The following is a 10,210-nucleotide window of genomic DNA, read 5'->3' as shown; positions in this document are numbered from 1 at the left end:
TTATACAAAAACACAGAGACAGGACATATTTGCATGACTACAATAACTCAGACTCTTCTCAAATATATTCATGTATCCTTTACATTGTAGGTGATGCCTACCTCTCTTCTTTGTACATAGTTGATTATACCTTTTATACCCATCTATCGTGGGTATAAGGCTTAAAAAAACGAAAAGCAGAGAATGGAGCGACGGCGGCAAAGTAGTAATAAAAAGCCATAGAAGTCAACTCTTGTGAAAAAGTCAAGAAACTACGGCAAAAAGCGACAACTTTTATTGCCGCTGTCCAAAGCCCCAAGCTAAGCCGAAAGTCCCAACCCCTCTGACACAAACTTATGAATTAAGAGAGAAAGGTGGCTACGTTCCTTGACAGGTTACCCCCACAAAGGAAGTGCAGCAAACAAACTTTTGTTGCACGCATAAGTGGCACAAAGAAAAGTTAGGCATGCAACCTGAGCAACTACATTCAAGCCGAAGGGCATCCTGCGATTTCAAAGCTGAAAAAGGTGAAACCGATTATGGGCTTATTATTACTACCACAGGGGGGATCATCTAAGCAGCAGTAACAGCGGCAGTGGGCTAACTTAACATTAACAAGCCAACCATAGTCTAAACGGTTACTTTTTTAATGCGACTTTTCAATGATTAGTTTATCGTGTTCAGGCAATTGCAGGGAGATGAAGCAACCCTTTGAATACCATTGCAAGTCTATGCACACTGGGTATAAATGAGTGTCTATTTAAGGTTTGTCTAAAATATTTCAATACAAACGTTTTGCAAATAATTAACTATGCATAAATATGCATGAAAATGCAAATGAAAATAGATTTGGGCCAGCGACCTCCCGTGTATGATAAAGAATACTTGATAGATTAGCTGTCCAAATGATTCATGCATTTGATCAACTAAGCAGAAAGGCTGGCTCATACTATATAATAATAAAAGCAATCATAATAATAATAAAAGCTAACTCCAAATAGACACTTGCCAAATGAAGTACTTAATGTCTTGTATAAATTACAGTTGAATGCATAAGGAAATACTTAAGCACTACATAAAAAAGGAATTTCATTTTCGATTAACATTAAACTCACCAGAAATTAATAAGGCCCAGGCATAGGGAAAGCTCTTCACTGGTTCGATTAAACTGCGACCAGGCAGTGCGGATGGGTTGAGGACTCCGCTTGTTTAGACGCTGTGGGAGTTGCCAACCGCAGGGGGTTGGGGGGTTGGGGGGAGAGAGTGGAAATCGTCTATAGACCAGAGCAATTTAAATGCGTAATTAAACTGAATGCATTTAGCGTTGTCGCAGTTGATCTCTCCTGGGTATTAAAAACTTAGCCTCTGCTGTTGTCATTGATATTTGGTGTGCACAGCGGGAGCATTAACAAACTTTTGACAGTTTTGCAGTTGTTGCTGGTATTGATTACAATTGTTGTTGCCAAACTAAGCCGCTGTTGTCTCTGTCACTGTGAAATGCCCAACGGACTACTGGTTTGGAATTCAGTTTGTTTTAGTTTCAAATTAATACGATTAGTTTTCAATGAGTTTATGTCATACTCAATCCAATAATAAACCAATTCACATATTTATATGGCACTTTGACAATTATTTAATAATTGCTCGTCGGATTCACTCTGTAAAGCCTTTAGCTGTGCTGTGACAAGTGTCTATTTACCAGCATATACAAGCGAATTAAATTGCTCAATCCAACGAGTTGCGCTGCAATGATAAAATAATATGCTATGCGTGTTATCGATATTGGTTTCAATTTAATGCTTTTAGTATACACATGCTGAGGGGTCAATATTTCAGTCGAACTTTTATCCCAAAAATGCATAAAGATGTCGACTAAACTTATAAATTCATTCTGCGTAAGGGCGAGATTATATTTGAAATTTCAAGCTTAGCTCACATAGACGAACAGACAGACAAGCTTAGATCGACTCAGCTCGTCTTCGTAATCCAGAATATATGTATATATATATACTTTATGGAGTGGGAGATGCTTGCTTCTGACTGTTACATACATTAATACAAAATGGATTGAGGGTATAAAAAAGGCAATTGTATGGCCGACGCGGCGGCGTTGATAAGACCACAACTTAAGAAACTTAAGGGCCACTTAAGCGTTTGCGTTTGCCACGCTGCAGCACGGACACGCCTACCGCCAAACCGTTCGTCGGCTTTTAACTAATCAACATTGTAATTTTTCTTAGGTTTCAGTTAACAGCAACGCAAGGAAAAAGGAGCAGCAGCAGCAGCAACAGCAACAGCATCAAACGGCAACGATCCAAGTCGCCAAGTGAATCTAGAGAGCAAATTTTATTATGCCCAGGGTGTGAGGATGGGGCCAAGCATAAGGACCCAAGTGCCTGTGAGAGGGCACAGGAGTATCCCGCAGCTGTGCCAAGCGCACTTTCACGGAGAGCAGCTGAAATGAAATGCGGCAGAAATAACTATGTTGAAATCACTTAGCTCACAAAATGCAATAATATGTACAGCGTCGACGTCGCAGTCGCAGTCGCAGTCGCAGTTTCCGTCGCCGTCGACATCCAATGCAACTGCAACATTAGTAAATTTTACTGCTTTGTTGCGGCTCTTGTGGTAGGTGCCTTGTAGCTGCTGTGTTCTGTGCTGTTGTCGTTGATGCCAAGCCGGAGCCAAAGGGCATATGTATGCAAAAAATACGAGGAGTGCAGCCATCGGCGTGAACTCGACTACGAGTATACCTTGTAGTCAACTTAATTTCAATTATATATATAATATATATTTATGCCCCTTTATAAATTAATTAAGTCAAGAAATGTATAAGGCATAGAATTCATCAGGGTTATATATTCCTGATTAGTAAGAATAACCGATTTGTCCAACTGTTTCCAGGTACTCGCAAAAGTTTACTCAATTTACTTTTACGAATCCATAGAGATAAGATTTCTTATAAATTGTAAGACCTATTCGTATTGGCCTATATCTTTAAGGATACTAGAAAAGCTAATATATACAATAAAAACATAAATTTATTTATTCAAGAGAAAACAATCTAGGAGTGTACATGTTTCTTTGCCGCTTGATTAGATGCAGTACATACCCGCCATAAAATCAATGTGAACAGGGTATAAAACAGACTGCCTGTGCAGAAGTTGCGGAAATACAAAGCCATAGTTAAAGTTAAAGCCAAAGCGGATTGCCATTACTTGAGAGCGTTTGTGCGCTTTTTCAGCGCATTTCAAGCTTCATTGAGCCCCCCTCTCCACCTCCCCCTCCCGCTACACCAGCCACTTCTGCCATATTAGAGTCGTTTCGAGGTTGAGGTGGAGCTGGGGTGTCACACTGTCTAGGGGAATTGTAATGAACAATTTCTGTAACAAATGCCAACAAGCATAAAACCGAAATTAACCGAACCGCTTCGAGCCCGCAATTCAAATATGTTGTTTGCCCTGAATCGAACCTCAAACGGGAGTACTTGGGTAAAGCGCAGCTGAACCTCAACCTTAATCGAACCGTAGATTTTTATTAGGTGTTAGTTGTCAGTACTCTGAATGTGAGAAATTAAGAGCCAAGTTCATAAAATTAAACTTAAAAATGTTGCTGCAACCATGAAATATGAATGCATAGGAAACGAAAAAGTAATATCAGATTGACTTAATCTTATTCAATATAAGAACAATTTCACAGAGCTTAAGGTATTCATTGAGGATTGATCTATAGACATAAGTAAAGAAACCCCTATAACAATATTTGACTTATGCACAGGCAGGAGCTGTTGAACAGTTTTTACAGAGCATCTAATATGCGACACTATGCGCTCAACAACTGCTACTGAGAGGTGGCGCATATATTTTGGCCTTAGAATGGCCCACAGTTGTAATAATGCCTGAGAGGTCGGTGTGTCCGTAACTCGGTAGGTGTTTTCTGCAGTTTTCCTTGTGTAAAAATTCAAATGCGCTTATAACACTACAGCTGCAAAGCTGCAAAACTACAGAGCCACAGCAATAGACAAAATACCGATGACAGCAAACGATGACAGCGACTGCAGTTGCATTCCTACATTGGACTTGTTAGTTACTGCTATTATATTCCGTTTATTCCCTGTACCCAATGCGGTTGGCCAAAAAGTGGGTCTTATAGTTTTGTGCAACAGGCAGTCGAAGGCATCTCCGACGCCATAGATGATATACAGATTCTTGCCCTCATCATCAATATCGGAGTCGATCTGGCCATGTCTCTCTGCCCGTTTTCAGACGCATAAACTTTAGACCTTACTCACATTTGTAGGCTATGCTAATGAGTTGAAAGTTTCGTTAGGATCGGACAATAAACACCGAAGTTATTCAAGTAGCTATTTTTCAAAGCTTGGCGCTTGTTGAAGGGCATCTCTGAGTCGGCCATTTCCGACTCTAACTCGTTCGTTGTGTATAGTTGTTACTGGCGTTGAAAACCGAACCGTGTGAGTCGAACAGGCCGACGACTAATTGGTTTATTTATGGCCTTTATGTTAGAGCTGGCCCAAAAGTCGCGGCCGTGTTGCAGAGCTGCGCCTGCATCGTTGTCGCTTGCCACTGACCTGTGGACGCTTTTGGCCATAATTGCTGGCAAGCTAATTAGGAGCCAGTTTGCTTGGCACACATGCTATACGCGATACCAATATTTGCCCAACAACATTTTGCCAACACACGAGTCAACAATCAATTATGTCGTCTGGCCAAAAAGGCAGCCCCCTTGGCCCAGCCACGTTACATCCCAATTGGGATTTCAACCGTGTCGCCTCTTTGTGGTGGCCCCGTCGAAATTCTTTTCCCATTGCAACAGCATCAACAATTGATTAGTTATTTAAAAACTCCATTAGAACATGCTCATTTGCATGGCAAGCGGGCGGGTGGGGCGGTTCGTGTAATACCAAAGAAGAGGCTGGCTAACTCATTTCTCATTTTCCCATTAACTTGGACAAATACCATGTCATCATCAAACAAGCCATGGCCAAAGCCGAAGTTTCAAGCCGGAAATGTACTTAGTCAATAAATAAAAAAAAAAAAAAAAAAAAAGCAGGCGCCAGCAGCAGGAGCTGCAGAAAATTGAACTCAACTTGACTACATTTTGTAGCGCGGAAATTAATTTTCGTGCACGGAGACGAAGGCTTAGATGGCTTTTGCCTTTTGGCCCAACGGCCCAACGGCAAAGGGGTTTTCATATTGTTTCCAGGCTGGACAGATCGCTGTGCAGTTGATGGATGCAATTAGTATTCCCTGTTTGCCTGTTTGCCAGAGCGAGCGTCAGTAGCGGGCAACATTTTGGGCGCCTGGCGAATAAGCACAAAGAGGATCCTCAACTACAAGGACCATCAGCAGCAGAGCCGCGGAGCGTTAGCAACTGTGGCGCAGTTTATTAGCCAGCGGTCGACTCCAGGCGGCGTCAACCAGACAGCAATTACCAAGCCTTGGAGCATGCACACCCTTTCACCGACACACTCGCATGCCACTAGGATGGATATGGGTTTCGCAACCCTGCTTGTTGTTTCTAGCAGCTTGACACATTAATATTCGCAAATAGTTTAAGCTACGAACGCATGGTAAGGTATTTGAAAACTTAATGTTGATAGCATAGTTTGCTAATGATAGAACAGGAAATAAAAAATATCTGCAGGAATCTGTTCACTTTTTCGTGATGATAATGACCAATATGGATCTAAGGCCCGCCACCTTCACATAAATATTGGTGATAATGTGAAATTGTAATCAGATTACTTTACAGTCAGATAATGTAGTACCTTAAATCAAAGCATGAAGCCCCATTAGGCTTGCTTGGATTCATGAGAATCGCAAAGTAGGGCACTGTGTAAAATACTTGTACTCAGTTTCCACCCATGAATGGATCTCAAATTGATCAACTGAATGGCATTCGTATATGTTGAGTAGAAAATCGAAAATAAATTATTATCATGTTTGCTGTCTTAAAAGAAAGTTCGATTAATTGATATGGTAGCTCGGCGGTGGGTACAGGGTATCCACCAGTCTATCCCACTTTCGATTTGAGCACCCTTACTTGTATTTATATACATATGTATGCATATTAATGCCTATACTTCATGCTGAAATGAAATTGACATGTTATATTTAGCGTGCTTACAGGGTATCTGTTTGTCGAGCATGCTCAGTACAGGACTCTTACTGCCTTTTATTTGTGATTTGTGAGCTAGTCAGGCCCTAAGTGGTGCCTATGCAAGCGGCAACGGGCGGCGGTAGCAAACAGCTTTAGACACTTTAACACATTCCACTGGGAATCCACACACTGAGGTACCAAAAGCTACACTAAAACACAAAACACAACACACTCATACACTCTCACACACACACACACACACACACACATACATTCAAATACACACACTGGCATCAAGGCATCCAGTCAACAGGCTGGGATAAGCATTTAGACGACTTTTGAGACCGGTTTTCGGCGCTATGAAATCACCAGCACCTAACTAGAACTTGCGTCCGAAAAGGCCAAGCTGCAGCTGGAGCAGCAGCCTTCCAGCCCAGGCCAGGCCAGTCCAGGCCAGGCCAAGCGAGCCCCACTAGTGAGAGAGGCAGTCAGGCAGCCAAGAGGCGCTTCAATCCACATTGACAAGCATCAAATGGCAATGGCAGTCGAGCAGAGAGCCGGGGGTTCAGTGCTAGCAGGAGCTTGACTTTGCGGAACCTGGCCTTGGCCAGCTCCTCTCAGCTGTGTAGTTGTCTAATAGGCTAATTCGTTAATGGCCAGGGCCAACATATTTGTCGGCTAATCATTGTTTAACCAAGAATTGCTCACATATTATAGCCGCTAACAAAAAGTTCGAACCGGCTCCCTGTCTTGAGGTACGGTTCGTGAAGCTGGTTTTATACTTCCTTACAAAGCCAGGTCGTGGTTCTTTGGGATTGCGTACTATCCCTGAAAAGTTTTTGCGGTGAACCAAAATAATCTTTTGAAAAAAATATGGTTCGGAACTAGCAAATAGCAATTGGGAATTCCGGTTGCGTACCGGTTCGGCTTAAAACCGGTTTGCAGCCTTGGCAGCAGCTACTGGACACAGGGCAACAACCTGGTCAAGACGGGCAACCCACTAAGAACAAGAAGGAGCCTGCAGCTGCTGCTGCTGCTGCCGCTTCTGGTCAACTGACATCCTTGACGTCGTCGTTCAAGTGACAGCTTCAAAATTGCAAGCAAACACAGCAGTGCGCACAAATGGGGGATGGCTGCCCAACGACGGACAACATTCACTCAACTTTCACACACACGAGCACAAAGCACACGCTTATGGGATGAAACCAGGCGGCAAAATACATTTTATAGCGGATATTTGGTAACAAGAGCCCAGACCCCAGCAAGGCCTAAGTCAAGTCCAAATTCAGAGCCTCAGTTTTTTCGCTTTGAGTTTTTTTTTTTTTTTGTGGCTTTTCCTCTGCCTGTGCCATATGTGCTCATGTATGTCACATGATTACCCAGCCGGCCAACAATGGCGTTGACTTTGAGTGGCGGCCATTCGCAGTGTTGGCGGATAAACAAAAAATATAAAAGCAAAAAAGAAAAAAAAAAAAAAGCAATCAGAAACGTTATCGCCTCGGCCACTACGTCATGCATTTCGGACTTGACGTTGACGCGGCTTTTACTTGGAATTCAGCCCTTTGTCTGTCACCCCTAACATTCGGTCATCGGAGCCGCCTACCGGGCGTATGCAAAGTGGGCGGTCTTCTAGGTTCCGGGCTGAACTTAGTTCAGAATCAAATGGATTGCGGCTAACGAATGGTTCGCATATCAACAATTTGTGCTCCCAATTGACCATGTGATCAAAAATGTTAACGAGGATCGGACTAGTGTCTCGACACATAAAAAAATCTTCGGTTGACCGAATTCATGTCACATAGATTTATATTCCTTTACGATCTATCCAGCAAAAACTACAACTTCAACTGACCCTTAAAGGGCCTTAACATTCCTTAGAAACTTAATTTTAAATGAAATGACTTTCAAATGGGGTCTACAATTTATGTGTCCTATACCGAAATGGTAAACCTATTGCTACAGAAAATATACGAATATATACATTTAATTATTCCCCTAAAATTCTCTAGAATAGGCAGCAATAATTATATATCCCGAAATAGTTATGCAATCAAGAACTCGAAACTAAACTTAAAATTAATGGAAAGTTCTCCTTGATAAGTTAAAGCTAACTTTAACTAAGACAAACGCTAGTTAGCAGCCGCGAGAGACAAAACAAATTGACTCTCGACCCCAATTCTAGAACTGATTGCAACACATCCTGTGGATGCGACTCCTACGCCCAGGAAAACAAACAACAATGCAATGGAGCAGTTGCGTTCGCAGAGCTGAGGCATTTACTGGGTGACAGTTATTATTTTATGACGACACTCGGAGCGGACACTCTGGCCGACCGACCAGACAGGCGGGTAGGGTGGCAGGGTGGCAGGGTGGCAGCTAGCCAGCTGTCGCCATGTCTGTCTAGTTGGGCATGCCATCTGCCGCTTGCCGCAAAGTTTGCCCCAAAAATTATTATTCAAGTTTTGTTTGAGATTCTGCCACAGGGCCGCACGTCCTGCGGCTGTCAAATTGATAAGCGACAGCAAAACGGCCAAGCTGTTGCCAGCCCGAAACAAAATGCGCTAAAAGCCACAAAAAAAGGGAAAACGCGTCGAATTGGTGGGTGCGAATCTTCAAAGTCCTCTTTCGGAAAATGGTCAACTTAGCATTCAGATATTTCACAAGCCAGTTGATCGATCTGAGCTGTCTGCATGCATCCCGATTATGGACGTCAAAATGTTGGATAAGATAGATTAGGCTAGGCACTTTTATAAGTTGAATGCATTACAACAACAATCTTAGCCCCTTGTTGCTATCAGCTAAAATCCCGTTCTATATACGCGCTGTGTCAAATAGATATTTGATAAGATAGAGGGTATCCTGATGTTCCCATGTTCCAAGCAACGGGTAGGGGCTTAGCTAGCCGGACAGGTTAAGAGTCTTCTTGCAACATGATTTTGCATTGCCGTCTTTCTATCATTTTTTATTGAATTCCATTTTGTATTCATATTGTCTTTCCACTGTTTCTCAATTGTATCTTCTTTTTTCTTCAGTCAGCAGCTTTTTTTCTTTCACTTTATCCCTTTATCAAGATACAGTTATATATAAATAATGCATTATGCCTAGCAAATAATTAGCTAGAATAATTTACTAGCTTTTACTTTTAAGAATATTACTTGTAGATTCTACAGATTTAACAGTTAGGCAAAAACTAACTAAAAAATAACCTCTCCACCCCCCCCCCCCCCTCGCTCAACAACCTTTTTGATAATATTTAATGAGCGTTTTAGTAATTTCTCCAGAGAGCTTCTAATTTATTTATTATAAATCGTCATTTACTTGTGTTGACAATCTTTGTGCACTTAGCATGAATAAATAACTAAATAATTTTTACTTACATTTGCCTTTCCTAATTTTCGGCTCGTCTCTTGCTGCTGTTGCTTCGGTTCTGCTGCTGCTGCTGCTGCTGCTGGCGATTATTGGGCGCAAGAGACGATTTTAACTCACGAGAACCGATCAAACATCATTTACAAATTAGCTGCTGCACCGACGGCAAGGCAAAAAATTCAATTAACTCGAAACTAGTTTGGCACATAAACAAAAATCGGGAGGAAAAAACAAAAAAAAAAAAAAAACAAGGAAAGCAGCAAGAGCATAAAATTGCAGCAGTTGTTGGCGGGCGGGGGTTAGCGGGTATGCAGGCACAGGCTGGTACACACACACACACACGCACGCACGCACGCACACGTACGCTAACGGGGGCGGTGGGGTGCAGAGGGGTAGGGCACAAAATTAAAATATAATATTTCACTTTATGCTAAGATGAAGCCGAAAGGCAATGCAAGCGCAACAGAAGAGAACGTTCGATGTTATTGGCGCTGCTGTCGCACGAAGATCGCGCCGATAGCGAAGCAGGCTCTGGCCCTAGATCTGGCCAAACTATGAGGCGAAACAAAAACAACACTGAAGTACGAGTCTCGAGTACACGAATACGACTGCGAGTGTACGTACGATTACGACTTTGATTGCGTTTTCCGATTAGTGTGCGGCGGCTGGTTATGGCACGTCCTCACGCGAGCAGCACACAAATCCAACTGACTCCAACGAGGACGCCAGGCAGCAGCAGCAGCAG

At 42.5% G+C, this 10,210-nt stretch overlaps 1 protein-coding gene across 2 annotated transcripts in view; it reads right to left on the bottom strand.

Annotated features, from left to right (window-relative positions):
* The window catches only part of LOC138911475 (dendritic arbor reduction protein 1-like), a 43,489-nt gene extending 33,939 nt beyond the window's left edge, over positions 1 to 9,550 (bottom strand). For both annotated transcript variants that reach the window (XM_070210773.1, XM_070210774.1), the window contains exons 1-2: positions 9,477 to 9,550; positions 1,095 to 1,722 (exon numbers count right to left, since the gene is read on the bottom strand). The gene's annotated coding sequence lies outside the window, so the exon portion shown is untranslated. The remainder of the gene's footprint in view (positions 1 to 1,094; positions 1,723 to 9,476) is intronic.
* Positions 9,551 to 10,210: the final 660 nt, after the last annotated feature.

This window comes from Drosophila virilis, unplaced genomic scaffold, assembly GCF_030788295.1.
Source record: "Drosophila virilis strain 15010-1051.87 unplaced genomic scaffold, Dvir_AGI_RSII-ME tig00000322, whole genome shotgun sequence".
In the NCBI taxonomy this organism is placed as follows: domain Eukaryota; kingdom Metazoa; phylum Arthropoda; class Insecta; order Diptera; family Drosophilidae; genus Drosophila; species Drosophila virilis.
Note: the sequence above shows the minus strand (reverse complement) of the source record. Positions and strands in the feature narration are given on the sequence as shown.